At 42.1% G+C, this 16,956-nt stretch overlaps 1 protein-coding gene across 1 annotated transcript in view; it reads right to left on the bottom strand.

Moving 5' to 3' along the window:
• Positions 1 to 16,956, bottom strand: part of LOC139773410 (uncharacterized) — a 511,404-nt gene that overhangs the window by 37,490 nt on the left and 456,958 nt on the right. The gene's annotated exons all lie outside the window — the stretch shown is intronic.

Raw genomic sequence — 16,956 nt, 5'->3', positions numbered from 1 at the left:
AACGATACTTAAGCCCCTGTTCCTGTCTCTCTCCCGAGAATAATTTCCGCGCGGCGTTACCGCGCCGGATGGAAATTTTTCAAAAAAAAAAAAAAAAAAAAAAAACGGCGACCGGAAAGAGTAACGGGTTGCATTCGCGAATCCGTGTTTCACCATCCCCCCTGTCTTCCTGCGCCTCGCCACCGCGCCCTCGAGCTCTATACACACTCCAGCCTTTCTCTCGTCGCGTTTCTCGGGGGAAGTGTTCGCGCGTAACAGCGACCCGGTTTTCTTTCATCCGATTCTCGATTCACGAGATGAGGACGATGAAGAACCTCGCCTCGCGTACATACTCGTCCGCGTGACGGATCGCACAGTCGGATCGCTGACATGTGGAATATCACATTGTCATCTCTCTCGCATGAGCGAGCGGGCGCAACGTATCAATCCTTAGCTGCCGAAGTGGAATCCGATGTTCGCTCGTGCTAACGCCTTTCAAAAAATAGCGGATGAGCTTTCCAAATCCTGAAATATATAGATCGTCGACCGGTCGTAGATCAACGTATCCGATCCCTTCTTGATAAAAGTATAAGTCTGATCATGAATTTATTCGACACTAAAGAGAGAGCAACTAACAATATATGTCATATAATCCCATTTTGACATCAAAATATTATCAAAAACGTCATTTTGACATTAAAATAATGACAAATAACGTCAGTTTGCTTCCTGGAATATATTCTACGTTAATTATATATAGTATCTGTTAGATTATACAGAACATTTTCTATTTCGGGTATATTGTTCTTTCTTTATTGCGGCATTATAATGCTAAACGCGGTTACTCAATTAGCGATGTGATGGTTTTTCCGGAGTGGATTTTTGGTTTTAAAATCTTCTTAGGTTGAGCAAGAGAGTATATATACTCGGTATTCTCAGTTGTATCTTCGTTAAGCTTAGCCATCTTAGTGTGGGACGCGACTACTTGACCTTTTGTCGCTCTGGACAAGAAATAATTCTACCAGGTTCATCTTAACGAGCCATACGTCCTTTCTTATTTACAAGAGTCCCGAGCATTTGGTCGTGAATGTCCGAAATAGAAGAGCTTGCTTGAATTAATGATGGTACAAGTCGAACGATACCTCTCGTCACTTTCTCGCATTTACAATTTAATGAAATTTGCGCGATTATTTTTAACTCGTTGAAATCAGATAAAACAGTCTAAATTATTATCATAATGTAAAACGCAAGAGGAACGTTATTTAGAAACATAATGTAAAATTAAATTAAAATGATTAATTTAAAGACGCGTCTAGACTCTCATTAGTAACTAGTTTTACTTTTTAAAAGGTCAGAATATCGCAAAGTATTAATCACAATTTCGCGGTAAATACGACCGTCAAGGAAGAAAGGAGGAGAAGCATTTAATGGAGAGGAAAAATAGTAACAATTCAAGAGCGGTAGGGCGAACTCGCTAGAAATCCCGCGAAAAAAGTTTCTGCCTTGTCGAAATCGCGGTCCTCGACGGGGATTACAAGTTTAGTTGGCTTGCCGGAGTGCGGTACTGGATGCGGAGTATCCCTGAATTCGCGTCGTGACAAATTTAGTGCGAGAAGGGGTCGCCGGCCGTTCCTCTTCGCGTGCGACTTCGCGCGGGGTCGCGAAAGAATTTAAATGGTAATCCGAGAATAAGTGCTCGGCCGAGAGGAACGAGATTTCCATGTTACTGCCCTCGTCAACGTGTTCCCGAAGAAGTTGTAACCTCTCGCGTCGCTCATAAGCCTCATCTTACCGTCGCATTCGCGGAGATGCGCGGGGGAGTGACGAATCGCGCTTTAAATTTTCCGACATGAAATCGGCGTGACTTAGAGTTGCGATTTATGCACGAAATACAAAATTTCAGGAACGCGAAAATCTGTATTTCCGGTGCCGCACATATCAGTCAGTAAAGTGTGAGGCTATCGATCAGCGAGTTTGACGCGCCGTGCCCGTAGAAATGCAATAAGTAAGGCGAGCGAATTGAAACAAATTTAATAAGAGCGCTGCGCGGCGGTTAGGGAAGCAGAGGGGGAACCGTGGATAGTTCGAAACTCGATATTAGCTCGCCGCGTAGCAACTTTTGAACGTGCCGAACCGCACCTACCTGAATTATACATTATAATCCTGCGTGAGTAAGAAGTCCGACGCGAAATTCGCAACTCGTGTATGGTCTCGGGATCGATATTCTATATGTATACATATAGTCAGTAAGAATGAAAATGTTGCGGCGTCAATTTGGAAGAAGCTTACGGCAAATATGTCAAGCATGAAGCAGCGGTATTGTTTTATATTTTCTATTCATAATATTGGATAAATCTGAATCACTTTGTCTATCTCTATGTAATTAGAATTATCTATGTATGGGACAGATAGGCCAAATACCGCAAATGAAATAACTCGAATATATACGATCCCTGACTATTAATTAGCTGTTAATGTGTTTAGAATACGAGAGACATATTCTCCACAATATAGGTATATAATCATGATATTCCGATATTAAACATTCATTGAGTTTGATATTTCGAATCCGGTAATTTCGAGTCTGCGGCAAATATGAATATCAAGATAAAGATAGTATCCCGACGAGCGCGAGCATATTTGCCGTAGCGCAGATTTTCGATACGCTGCCGCAATATGGATACGGAAGTAGCAGAATCTGGTTTTTTCTGTGTTCAAAATTGGAGCATGTAACCCAAGAATCTGCCGGGAGCAGCTTGCAGCATCGCGAAATATATTTCTATTGTAATTCGGGTTCGTGCGAGCATATTTGCAGACCGGAGTCTATGAACCAACACTCGAGACCTAATTTGCGCCACCCGCGTTATTGTTGCCGATTATATTTTACATGCATCGCGAATAGAGGTGAACTGGACGGTCGAATTTCGTGCATAATACCAACGCGTCAATCTGTATTACGTCGACGAGCTGCGGTCACGGTGTTACTAAACGAAAAGGGATCGATTCGTGTTTCGATTTGCAATTATTCATCAAAAAATCGTTTGTGTTTTTCTTTAACAAATTCGCCGCGAGACAAAGAATTCGCGTATCTATCTCAAATCTCTCATATAAAATCACTGCAACGATAAAGTGCGCAAAGAATGATTAACTGAAACAATGTTTGAGTAAAAGATTTTTAAATATATAAGTAAGATCAAGATATTTAAAAATGTTTAAGTAAACAATCCATAAACGGTTTAATAATTGTAATATATCTGAATGCATAACGCCCACGGTTATTGTTATTATACAAAGCAGCAGAAAACGCATAGCCTGCGCAGTCACGTCCGCGGATGAATAAGGCATTAGCAATAATAGCGTTTCGCAGATAAAAGTGCGTGGGTGGTCCTCGCAGAACAAAAAAGGGGCGGACTCGACCGATTCTCCTTTCCGAATGGCGTTCACCTCATTTTCATGTCGCTCTGAGTCATCCCGAGTCGAACATGGGCTCGGGTTGTCTCTCTCTCTCTCTCCCCTCCTTCCTTTTTCCCACGTCATTATTTTCTCATACATACAATTAGCGTGGGACTGTCCACAAATTAGCAGCGTGACGTTTTACGATCCGAAGAGACGACATCAGTCGTCGCGCAAATGGTCGCTCGCCCGGAAGACGCTTTGTCTTCCTCGTGTGTTTCGCGCGCGAAGGTGTCTTCAATTACACGAACGCGTCTCTCCTTAACGCGAAAGGATTGTCTGGCGCATCATTTCCGAGCCAATTTCCCATCGTTACTCTCCGTTACAGGCTGCAATCATCTATTGTTATTACATATCGATAAAGTTCTTCGATTTTAGCGAACCGCCCACAAACTAAACTCGTAAATTTTATACACGCTTGTCCTCCGTAGATGCATCATTCGCGTTTTCGTCCCGAAAAGATTAATGATTTCGGCACCGCGTCGACGCACCATTTGCGAGTCACCTCCTATTACAGGTTCATGGTGCGCGCATCGGCGCGATCACCCTCATTAATGTTTATGGTATTCGGCTGCGCGATGAATTAGTGTTATTAGACGTCGCCTAATATACCTACCGGAAGCTTTGTCATCCTGCAACAGGTGGTTACATCGAAACGCGGCTATCACGCACGCGAGACACAATTTACGCCGAAGAAAAGATGGCTGCTGCAGTTGCGCGATTTAAACTAGATTTTTCTTCCGTGTATTTGTTTCTATAAATATTTGCCACGCGCAATAATTGACGCCGGGATAATGTTTCGATAATAATATATAAATCCGTATAGAAAATAAAAACCACAATACAACGATTGCACCAATCGATGAATTTATCTCACAATCAAATATCGAACTAAAATGTGTTCGCCATTTCCGTTGTTTTGATCAGGGTATTCCTATGTCACCGTGATCAGTCAATTTTCAATCGCGAACCCATAATCATCAATCATTGATATCTGCCAATTATTACGCTAATGGCTCCTATAACAACCGGGGATGTATCCGCCAATTGTTCTCTAATACATTCTCCGATATATCGCACATAGACCCATTAAATGGCCGTTAGATTATCCGCTAAGTCAAAGGGACATGAATCTGGTTAAGGAGTCCCTTGTGCGCATGCATAGATAATTAACGCTAACTTATACTCGATTCGGGCGCATTTATCTTGAGCAATCTCGAGAGCGTCAAAGACACCTTCGAATATTCCACTTTCCAACAAGCGATTTAGTTCTCCCTGCACCATAAAATGAAATTACGGCCTGATTTAGTTATGTCCGTGATCTTCTCGCGGAAACGCGATCTCCCCTCCCTCACCCCTCATCTACGCTAATTGTTATCAAAGCGATCAGGAAGCGGAACGCGTTTCTGGAGCGGCATCTAATTATGTGGCAGAGTTCGTAAACGGTAATCCGATAGGCACGGTCAAATTTAGCCGAGAGATCACCGTACCGTCAACCGTATTCCTGATGGTTGCTTGTTTTAACGACCGCTGTCTACCCCCCTCCCCGTGTTGCTGGATCAACGGCGTATGAAGTGAGTCGTGGTTGCTGTCACGTGTCCACTCTGTTTACTAGAAATTTCACCTTTGTTATTTATCCTTTGAAGCTTCGAATGCGGCCACCGTGCCGAATGGTGCACGCTCTCGATTGGCGAGCTCGAATGTTGTTTGCCAGTTCGCGCGCACGCACAGCCTGCGGGAAGGACCGTCGCAAACAGAAAAATTTGTGAAAGAAGAATTCAAAATTCGATGCGCGGAGAGCGTTGAAAATTATTAACGGAGTAAACACTCAAAGTAGCATTGTAGTACACAATTGCTTTAATTGCATTCTGTACTTTTAATCGCGGGAAACGTTCCTCGCGCTGTCTTTGACGCCTGCGAAACAATTAATGTCCATTTATGTCAATGTAGATTAACTCTAATCTCGGTTTAACTGACTTTTTATCTTTTTCTATTTAGTTATAAGAGTTGGAAAAAGATGGAAAGTAAGTTAAACCGAGATTAAAATTAAGCTGCATCGATGGAAATCGGCATAAATCGCAAAACTTCGACTCGCGGTCGCGCGATTCCGTCTTCCGGTAGATTCGCCATTCGTTTCCGCACAAACGGCGATTCCGCGCGTGCAGAACGATCCCTGCTTATCGAATCGATTCGCGCCCGCGGTACTTTGTGCGTTAACGCGCGAGTAACCTCTCTCCGCATAATGCGTATTTATGCCGACGGCCGCGGCTGTCGGCGGTATATCGATGCGTGTCGACTCGACTCGACGCAACGGTCGTATGTAAATGCGCGCCCCGTGCACTCGATCATTCGTATGCGCCACGCGCGAATCGCGGTATTCGCGCGTCAAGCGGCTCCGTTTAAACGCCGTTTACGCGCAACAATTCGATTCCGCAAATCGAAGCGCTCCCCTTCCGACATTTGCCCTTTCGCTCTCTTTTTTGTAATTTAACAAGGGTCGCGCGATGAGCCGCGAATATCAAAAACACGACTATCCGTCTATTCCGTTGATATGCGTGCGATGTGCAATAACGCCGTTTGAAATATTTACACGGTATCATCTGGCAAATTACACGTCATACAAATATGCCATGCGTACGGATGACGGTTTGTTTACAGTTAAAGAACTGTTTGCTCTCAACAGCTCGATAACGTAACGATACTGAAAGCGTGTCGTGCAGCTTGTTTTTTTTTTTATATGATGTTCCGGCTGAAAGGGAGATCGTAATGAGTGGTGGTTTCATTCGAAAGAGTTTTACGCCGGTTTATTGCCGAGTTGTTTTACAAACCGAGCTCCGACTAGGTCTACAAAATTATGAAATGCATGATTCTAAGTAAAATGCAACACGGGCAACGTAATTGTTATTAAACGTACAGTCTTCCCCGAGCGCTTTCGAACATCGAGGTAATGCAATACGTGCACTCGTTTATTCGCACTTTGCCCGGCGTATACCGGGTGATCCGCGCCGATGTAAACACGTTTCACTGCACCCGATAGGTAATAGGAGCCGGGATGCGAATCGTGTACACCCAAATTGAACGGGAAATTTACTGGCCTGTTCCGCGAATCTCGGATATCCTCATCGAACCGGGGGCGAGGGGGGAGGGGATGGGTCCGTCCGTACCCTCCACCCTCCTTTCGATCGTGAAAGCCGAAACCTTCGTCGGGTTTCCCGTTTCGGGAGCCCGCTCGAAAATCGCGAAAACTCGTCGCTCGCCAATGTTGAGTGCCAATCAAGTGGGGAAGGACTCGAAACTATCTGATGCCAAACCAATCGGAGTGTCGAATCGCATTGCGACCAACGCAGGCCCCTTTTGCCGTTACTTTGTCGCGACGTGCCATTTCGACCATCGGCTCTCGTCACTCTCCTTCCTGCACACGCCATCGACTCGTCATTCTCTTCTGTGGTACCGTCGGCTTGTCACTCCTCCCTTTTTTGTACTGACTATTGATTATTCTTTCATACCGCATGTCGTTTCATTGGTTGATGCTTATTCATTTTGCTGTCATTTATCTGCGGTAACGCTGTTAACGAACGAATAAAAAAAAGAATGTTTAGACATACGGTTTATTAATATTGTGTTTTAAAATCTAATTAATTAGAAAAAGTCTCATTAATATGTTAAATGCCGTGTTGGTTACTTGACTGACCGACTACCAACCTCAAAAAATGCATAAAACTCGTAAAAAGTAATTTTTGTAACTCTGAAAATTTAATTAATGATACGATAAATAAAATAATAGTCTAAAATAATAAACGTACTATATATGATAATTTTATAATTCAGTTATATTATATAATATTTTTGAGATGTGGATTTAACAGTGAAAATTTTATTCCGGCGTAGACGAAGAGACAAACGAATTACATCCAGCATTCATTCGTTAATTAACAACCATCACTAATGAAAAGTTTCTCTTCATCAATTGACTAAAATTTTTATTTTTCTCTAATTAATTAGACTTTCCAGACACGATATTAATAAACCGTACGTGTAAACGTTCTCTTCCAAGCAAAATAAAAAAAAATCCCTTTAAACGCGGTCACATCACAAGTCACGAATATTTTGTAAAATCCCATGATTAGTGTCGGGCATTTCTCAGTTCTTGGGCACGAGAATATACGAAATATGTATAATTGTCTTTACCTAAATTTTCCCTCTCGGGAAGCGCGGTTTTATTATGTGGAATATGTAACGGATGTACAAAACGCGGCGTTATGTAATTGCGGTTAACACACGCGCTCTGCGGTACGGCGCGGGCGCGCGAGGCCCGAGGTATAAAACCCAGCGCCGCACTCTAATCAACTCAGGCAAGTTAATCGGCTTGTAACGGCTTTATGACACATACGGTACACTTTAAATAAGGCATGCCCGCGCCCGTTAACCGAGCTAAATGCAGACGGATAGTTTGCAGCGCGCGCTCGCGCGCGCATGCCCTGGACCCACACCCCCCCCCCCTTTGCAATTCTCGCCGCTCTCCGTGGAATGAAATTTTCGCGGGACAAAGTGAATGCTGGAGGGGAATGAGTTAATTGCGAATAGTTTAATAATGCAAACTCTGCCCGGCTGAGCGTTCATAATGGAACGCTCACGCAATGGTCACCGTTGCGTACCGTTCGGTCAATTGTCGTTCGACCGTGTAATTAGCAACATTATTGTAGCCCTTGATTGTATTGTAATAAAGTATCTCTCCAGAATACAGATAGATAGATAGAGAGAGAGAGAAAGAGGGAAAGAGAGAGCTCATGTATGACTTTTTGAAGTTATATCTAACGACACGTGGCTGAAATACCTTTCCAATATTTAAAAACGAAGTTATACGAGTTGATATTCAATATTGAAATGTCTTTCATTTATTAACAACCAAAAATGTATTAAAAAATTTTTAAAAATAAAATTTTCCGTAACAATGTAAGTTATTTTTGGGCAGTTTGAATAGCGATTCTTTTATCAAAGCGTACAAGACTCATGGATAATCGACGATTCGCGGTTCGAGAAAGAACTGCGAAGCAAGGGCTATACCCTCGCAATTCGTTAATAAGGGACTTGGCAGAGCTCGCTGCACGTTTCGTGACGTTTCACGGTAAAGCAAACGAACGAGGGCGAAATATAAAGTGCCGAGGCAATGTCGTTACATCAGCGTACTATCGCGCTGAACCGGTTAACGAAGTTCGCTGAGTAATGTCGTTTCGCCGATCGATGGGACATCATCGGCTCTTCGATATCTGACTGTCGGCTGCTGGTCCACGAACAAGATTACCGGAAGCACGAGTGCGCGGGTGGGTTTGGGAGATCAGGGAGATCGGACTCTCCGAGAAGGACGACGCGACGCAGCGAGATAACGCGAACGTCCGCGGTCGGCTAAACCCTGTACAGCTCGTTAACCCTGCGCGTTCGCGTCCCCGCGTCTCGCGGAATCCTCCCTTAATCTGCCCCTGGAACATTTACATCGGTGGTTAAAGCCCGAACTTAAAATCTCGGGAGGAAGGGACAAGCGGGATGTGCTGTCGCGGACAGCAAATCCTAGCGTACTGCCTTATATCACGTTCTACGAGGAGGGATGAGCGTGTACGTAATGCAAATGCAGAAAAATATCACGGTGGTCTTTCATAAATTACGTTGGCGTTGTTAGGTCTAGGTCTTGTAATACTCTTTTGATATACGTGGCTGGAAAAACGTACTACCGTACGTGTTTCGTAATACGATACATTTTTTTACATGCATTTTTCCACTAGAAAGCCAAAGGTACGTTAATAACGTTAAGTAAAATGAAATATGAAATATGTGAAACAAGTAACAAGTATATTTTGCGCGTTTACGCGCTGTGTATATTCATCCCATTCAATTTATTATATTTTCTTATTTTTCTACTTTTGTACTTTCTTGTCTCTTTGAAAAATGTTCCTACCAGAAAATAAATGGCACTGTCTACTTCTTTCATATCTCTTGTCATTTATGCGTTTGTACGATCAGTACAAATGGCTTGGTTAACCAAATTTCGTTGAATTATCCTCGTTTCTCGTACCTGGTTTCAGAAACGTGGTCACCAGTCGAGCGGTATCGGTCTGATCAACCAAAATAGACCGTTTACGTTCTACGAGAAGGCTGTAATGGCACGCGGCCGGAAGCAGAACGGAAGTCTCCTGGATATCCTGCGTGGCCCGGCCGACGCAGATTTATTCGCGTATATTCCGCCGCATGGTCAATTCGATGACACGGCCGATCGGCCGCGCACACGTCCGAGAACCTGTGCAAGCGTATTTCGGCGAAGGTACGAACACGCGATCGTGCGGGCTGATCGGAAAATGTAATTTGCTGTTCGCGATATATCGGGGAAATTCTGCGGCGAAACGAGGCGCTAGTAAGTATTATTTGATGCTCGCTTCAAACTCGCATTCTATCTTATTCCGTCCGAAATCAATTGTTTATAATAACAAAAAAGATTAAGAATATATAAATATAAATATTGGAAAATATATAAAAAATTAAAGATATACAAATACAAAGGGTATGGTATTGGAAAATATATTTAAAAATATCGGTCGATCGTTCAGCGAAATGTATATTGAAACCGGATGGTCTTGATGTACGTTTGACAGTAAAACATTTTAAATATAGAAAATTTCAATTGAATCAAACGGATACGTCTCATTATCGAGCATAATTGAAATCACATTCGCGCGTTGTACATATAATCTTAATGCATGTACGTCGGATGCGGCTCGCAGGAAGAAACAGAGGTGGGGAATTGCGAGGGAACGGTTGGAGGGAGACCCCAGCATCGACATTTGATCGCGAGTTCCGTTCCTGTATAGCGAGCAAGGATTGCAGGCCGAAGGGAGGGACGGGGGGGGTATTGGTTTGCTGGCGGAATCAGTGCCGCCGGAAGTGCATCCTGGATCGCATCCTGCCCCGCTGCATTCGCTTTTCCGCGAACGTTACGAAGTATACCGGTTAGACCCTTGCTCAGCAAGCGGGGCGGGGATGGAAGGCGGGTACGATCGTGATGTGAAACCGTTTTCGCGTTCCTCCACCCTTGGCAGGGGTGAGTGGAAAAAATCCTGCGGGCGTAAGCGATGCGACTCGCCGTGAAGGTAAATGGCACTAATTATGCTGGCGGAAATAAATTTCTGGCTGCAATTTTCGAGGTAGACACGGTGAACGTTGCTATATGAAAGAAAAGGATTTTTAGATATTTAAAAAAAATTTGATAAGAATTGAGAAAGAAAGAGAGCATATTTCTTTTCTAATTTTGTAATAAATTTCAGATGATTTATTATATATTTATAGATATACCAAAGGTACATTCTATGAGAGGATAGTTTGGCTTCAGCAGGACGTAGGACATTACTCTCAAGTTGTAGTTGATTACCCTAACAGCGATTAACAGCATGATACACATGCTCCTTCACTTCTGCACTCACGCTGTTATATCACTTAATGTCACTTCATATGATGGCTCTAAGCTTGATGCTTAGTGCGGCGGACAGCGAGCCATTTATCATCGTAACAAATTTGTTCATTATTAGTCGAATCGAAACTTCAACAGTTTCACGCTGTTGTAATATTTACGTTTCTTTAGCAACGTGGCAAAATTTTAAAGTGTTCCGCAACGAGCAACGAAGGCATTCTTACAATTTATCTATTCCAGTTTACCCTGCTTAATTGTAAAGTTACGTTTCATTACAGGCTTCATTAAGAAACCTTTATACAGCGTAAAATTTAACGACGTAATTAAGAGCTGTATTTATTTAATTCTATTCTAAATAATTAAGTATATTCTAAGTACGAATATAATCGTTCGTATACTTTTGATAATTTTTCTCGTCTTATACAGATTTTGAAGATTTCATAAAGGAGGGAGATTTTGTTTAAAGGACGAATCAAATTTCTTTTACGTGTGCGAGTTCCGCAGGATAACACGTCTCTTTCTCTTTCTCTCTCTTGGATCTCTCGCCGTGCGATACGGAGCAATGTGGGGGAAACAATGAAACAATACGGTGGCCGGCGCCGGGGAAAGAAATGTCCGCGCGCGCAGGCAGACACAGCTCGCACAGGTCGGCGGCGGGTCGCGGAAGCGATAACTGGCGAGATAACAACGGGGCGCGTTATCGCGCGACTGAATGGCACCATTACCGGTTTAATATGGCCTCTCATCGAGCGCCCGCCACTGCATTACGCAACGATGCGCCGCGCTGCTTTGCGCGCGTGCACACGAGGAGGGTAGCAGCCGGTCGGCCGGTGCTGGGTATATCGAGACAGATAGCCTTTCGGGACATTGAGTGCGTCCTGTTCGATTGAACATCCTCCTGCAGCAGCAGCAGCAGCAGCAGCAGCAGCAGCAGCAGCAGCAGCAGCAGCAGCAGCGCGCGCGTGATTCTATTTGCCGGACATATGCGACCCGTATCTATATTTGCGCTGTCTGCTAGCTTATATGTAAGAGGATGGCCCCGGCTGGATTTAATTACCTGCTCCTCCGCATGTTGTACGCGCTCATGCCGTCAATATGTCCGCGAGTTAAACACTCGACGTCTCATTCGTCGGAGCTCAATCATGTCGCGTGTGGAAGGAAAAAAAACCGCGTCGTTTCTCAGTTTTGTTAGATTTCGTATAGGAATTGCACTCTTCTAGAAGAAAAAGATACACTGAGAAAAAAATACTTAAAAATTTGTTTGTGGAATATAAGGTTTATTTCACAGAATATTCTACAAATAAATTTTCTAGTATTTTTTTCTCAGTGTAATAAGAAATAAATAAAATTAAATGAATAAAATGTTTTTTAAAATAAAAATGTCTGATCTTTGAAATAAAAAAAACTCGTTATCTTTCACATTTGTTAGACGCATAAGTGCAATCCTCTAAAATCTAGAATAAAAAATAATAAAAAGAAAATACAATTAATTAAATAAATAAATAAATAAATAAAATGTTCTAGAATAAAAATGACTGATCTTTGAAGTGCGTGTTCTTTTGCGAATCGATCTCGGAGAACTGGCTTATCACAATCTTTCATATTAAATATTTTGGTTCACAATTCCGGTTATGTTTTAACTGAAATTAATTTCGTTGCTAATCTTGCTATTTAAATCAGCTAGATATTAAAAGATAACGAGAAAAAGAGCACGCAGATGCGCAATGTCATACGCAAATGTTTCTGTCCGCGTGCCCCCACTCGCATATGAAATGTCGAAAGAAACGCCCCTCGGCTACTATAACTACCTAAAATATGGAAATCTGCAATGTGCGCAAAATGCTTTTTGACGACAAGATTCGTACAATTGAAATTCACGTGTAATCGGCATCGCGCGCGTTTTCGCGCCCTCCTGCCCTCTCGACAAGCCCCCCCCCCCCCCTGTGCGTTGCCCTGTTGATATATCGCGGCGTGCAAGCGATTCGATGCGAACGCTAATGGCTCGTGTCAGCAATTTTTCTTTTCTCTTCTTGATTCGAGTGACCGCATTTGGACCGGTTACACGGCGTCGCCGTCCGCTAGTCCGATGGGGAGGGGGGGATTAATATCGTATTTATTCAAATTGGCCATTAGACCGCGCCGTGGTCGTACATGCATAGACGCGGGATGTTATACGCCGGTAGAGCGGAATAAATGGACTCCTCATGTAAATCGAATATTCTTTTTCGAACGCGTATCAATATTTACGATGCCACGGAATTGCGTACCCCGTATCACTACATCCGATAAGCGAGAGATGTCCGTTCGCCGATCGATATATTTGCGTATAAACCGCGTATCTATCTACATCTACAAGGTAGACCCCGATATCACTCTAATTCCCGAAGCAACCAGAGACCTTAATACGAGAAAATTTCTCATTTATTTCCCTTATTTTGCAAACGGGAGATAAACCGACTCTTATTTCTGTAAGGATGGAATTCCCCGGAAAAATATTTTCCCGTTCCGAGGCAGACGTTGTCGGGAACATGCAAAATATATTATTTGCGCGCAAACAGTATTGCGAAATGCTCGCTGATTTGAAAAGCGCAAAATACGGTCGAAAATATGTTTATGGGGATTTGCACGAAAGTTCAAGCGGAGCGTTATCGGACACGAAATTATTTGTGCTATCTGATATTTAACGCGTATCGCTGCACATATTAAAAATACCAGAATATTCGATATGGCCCTTTTTTCATATTTGTCATAAGTCTTTCCGTTGAAATGCAATATATAATTTTTTTTTTACCAACTTTAGTGATCGAACGAATGATAATCTGCCGCGATGTAACACACGTGATATAATATCGAGGGTTGGATCATGCACGCGCGCGCGCAAGCGTATGTCATGCATGCACATGTGCTAAAATCGCCGCGATTGTCATTCGTAATACTCCGCGACATTTTGCGCCAGGCGAAATTTATATCCGTTGAGTCGATTGTCGCTACATGTACACTAATTTCGTCACGTTCAACGAGCAACGTGTGTTGTAAATAGCATTTGACACGCGCAAATGCGTGCGACGATTTCTGACGAAACGTTTGGACGTTTGCCAGTCGATTTATGTATCCATGCGGACGCGTAGACACGCGCGACAATCGATTTTTCTGTAGCTTTTTCACTTTTTGGTTTCACGTTTCGTTACCCAAATTTTATCTGACAAGAGCCGCGGTCGCAGCTGTTGTTTGAGTTGGGGCTCGCGAATATGAATATATTGTATTTTATTTAAAACATATGCATTATTGCATTTTCTAAAAGTCGTATTGCAGTTTTTTTTTTTAATGGCAAACTCATTTGTCAATATAATAATGGACATGAATTGAAAAAAAAAGAAAATTGCTTTTTCATAAAATATACAGGCTGTATTCCGATATTCATTATCAATACTAAAACTATATTTTTCTATATTTTACGTCACGTATACTATAAATTTTCAATACTGACAGTTGCTGACAGTAAACATCGGAACGCAGCCATTATCTTAGCTTGTCGGATTGTCATTATTCTCATTGCGTCAGACATGTTGGCATGTATCAGATTTTTACTGTAATAACGTGGCGATATCTCAAAAAACGGCGCGATAAGAAGATACTTTTCAATAATAACTTTATTCGCATATTCTATATGTCTACATGTGTACCTATAGGTCTTGATGTTCGTTTACATTCTGCCCGCTCTCTCTAGATGTTCCCCCTCCCGAGCCCTTATCCCATTACCTCGCGCCATCTATTTCCTATTCCTAACTTACGGCATGTCCCTCTAGATACACGTCATGACACATTTACATTTTGTGCGATATAACTGTAGGTAACGCGATACGCTTATCATTTCCAAAATGGATAATTTTGTGCATTAATATCGTTAAAAGATAACTTAAGTTATTATGCTTTTAACGATATTATGCATAATTTAACGAGATTATGCATAATAACTTAAGTTATTATGCTTTTAACTTATAGTTATGCTTTTTGTGCAATGCACAAAATTATCAATATATACATATAACAAGCTATCTTTGAAAGTTCGCAGAGTTGTCCACACTTTCTATAAACTTAGGTACACGTATAACGTTGTTATTATTATTCTACAAGTAGAGAAACATCGATGGTAAACATATTTAGTGCTCGAGGCAAAGTGTACGAGGTAAAGTACGACGCTAAGTATCGCTACCGAAGAACCGACCAGCGTCCAGCGACAATGTCCCGTCGCGAATTATAAATTCGTGAATACGTAACGCGGCAAGGACACGCGGGGCTTCCCTTATGTATGTACATTCATACTGTAGCATACATATTCATGCGAGTAACGTGATACCTGTGGAGGTTTGCCACGCGCAGCGTCCTTTTAATTTCGAAGTGCGCCGGCTCAAAAGGGGTTCGATGCACATAGAGAGGAGAGAAATTGGCCGATTGGTACGTAAATTGAGTGCCGCGTGAAAATAATAGACCTGTTCGTTTTAACTGAACTTCTTGCACGGTTCCTTTTTCTTAACACGTTGGAGAGAAAAAGAGAAAAGATGAACTGTGCAAAAAGTTCAGCTAAAACGAACAGGCCTAATGATAATCGATGACGATAACGACGATGATATAACGCCGGCGATATTGTATCGCATCGTAGTCGTATCAAAGATAAGACAACGAGACAAGTGATATTTCGCGCTAGGAAGAGAAAGTCATCTCAACATTTTTACGTGATGTTTTAAACCGGGGAATACTTAACAGATATTTGAAGGTGTTGAGTATACAGAATATGAAATTAGCGATACTTATAACATCGTATACTTTGTGTGTGTGTGTGTGTGTGTTTGTGTGTGTGTGTGTTTCGACACTAGATGTGATTACTTTCAATGTGTTTTTCCGCTTGTCTCTTGATATATAAATTTATCTTGGCACTAAACGAGTTAAGTTTCTCTTCGGTCTGCTTTCATTGTCACTTCGCTACATATATAAAATATTCTTCAATAAACTTAAAAACTTAAATACCATTCACGTCGCATCGATCATCACTCAGGTGTCAGAACAATTTCCGCGCCATCGGTAATTCTTGAAAGGAATACTTTCTCGGCGACATTCCGTATCCTCATTAATATAAACATCCACAAACTCCGCGAACATATCCAGTTATTACATTAAAAAATGTATATGTTGCCTATACTATAGAGTATAGATCTATAATTTCTTGACAATTTTATTTGTATGGAATAAGATTCGTCTTATAAGACACACGTACATGCCATTGCACTAATCACGTTATAAATAATATTATTAAGGTCAGTATAATATTATTAATAATATTATTAAGGTGTAGTTTCAAATTGAGCATTCACGCGTGTCTCTCTCTTTTTTCTTACATTTTAAAATATTCACTAAATATTCTTTTCTTTTGTAAAATATTCCTCGTGCATATGACCGACGCTGCATGCAGCTTGTCGTTGGAAACACAAAGGTGGACAGAGGGAGAGGGGAATGGACTACGTGCGCGCGAGGTAACATGCATTTTCTTGTGGTTTAAGGTCTCAAGTATACGAACATTACGAGAAAGAAACGCGTTCTTCATGTTTTGCATACTCATACACTCGCGCTATACTTTTTTCCCGCACACAGCTTACGTTACAGCGATTATATTGCGTTACACAGCGAAACTCCGGTAATAATGCCACGTGTTGCTGACGCTTAATGTCGATAATGATCTCGATAATGGCAACGGTACGTTGTTGGCCGACACGTCCGGCGCTAGTACACGCGATCCCGAGCCGCGAAGGATTCGGTTGTATTTCGTTCTTTTATCTGAGATCAATATTTTCTGAATCACGTTCGGGCTTTGTTCGCCTTTCCTGGAAAAACCCTCGAGAATTTTAAATTCATCCATTGTTCTCCCTTTCTAAAATGCTGGCATTATCTTTGCTCCTTATACGAATTAAAAATCGATACTCTTATAACTTCTTCTTATCTCGTGAGATTAATTACGCAAAGAGAGTGTGATTAAATCGCGCGTCGTGTGCGCCGCACAATTGAGTACGAAAATCGAG

Source organism: Temnothorax nylanderi, unplaced genomic scaffold (genome assembly GCF_030848795.1).
Source record: "Temnothorax nylanderi isolate EJ_2023f unplaced genomic scaffold, tnyl_v1.0 TNYL_tig0061_pilon, whole genome shotgun sequence".
In the NCBI taxonomy this organism is placed as follows: domain Eukaryota; kingdom Metazoa; phylum Arthropoda; class Insecta; order Hymenoptera; family Formicidae; genus Temnothorax; species Temnothorax nylanderi.
The sequence above is the reverse complement of the archived record's forward strand: the minus strand, read 5'-3'. Positions and strand labels throughout refer to the sequence as shown.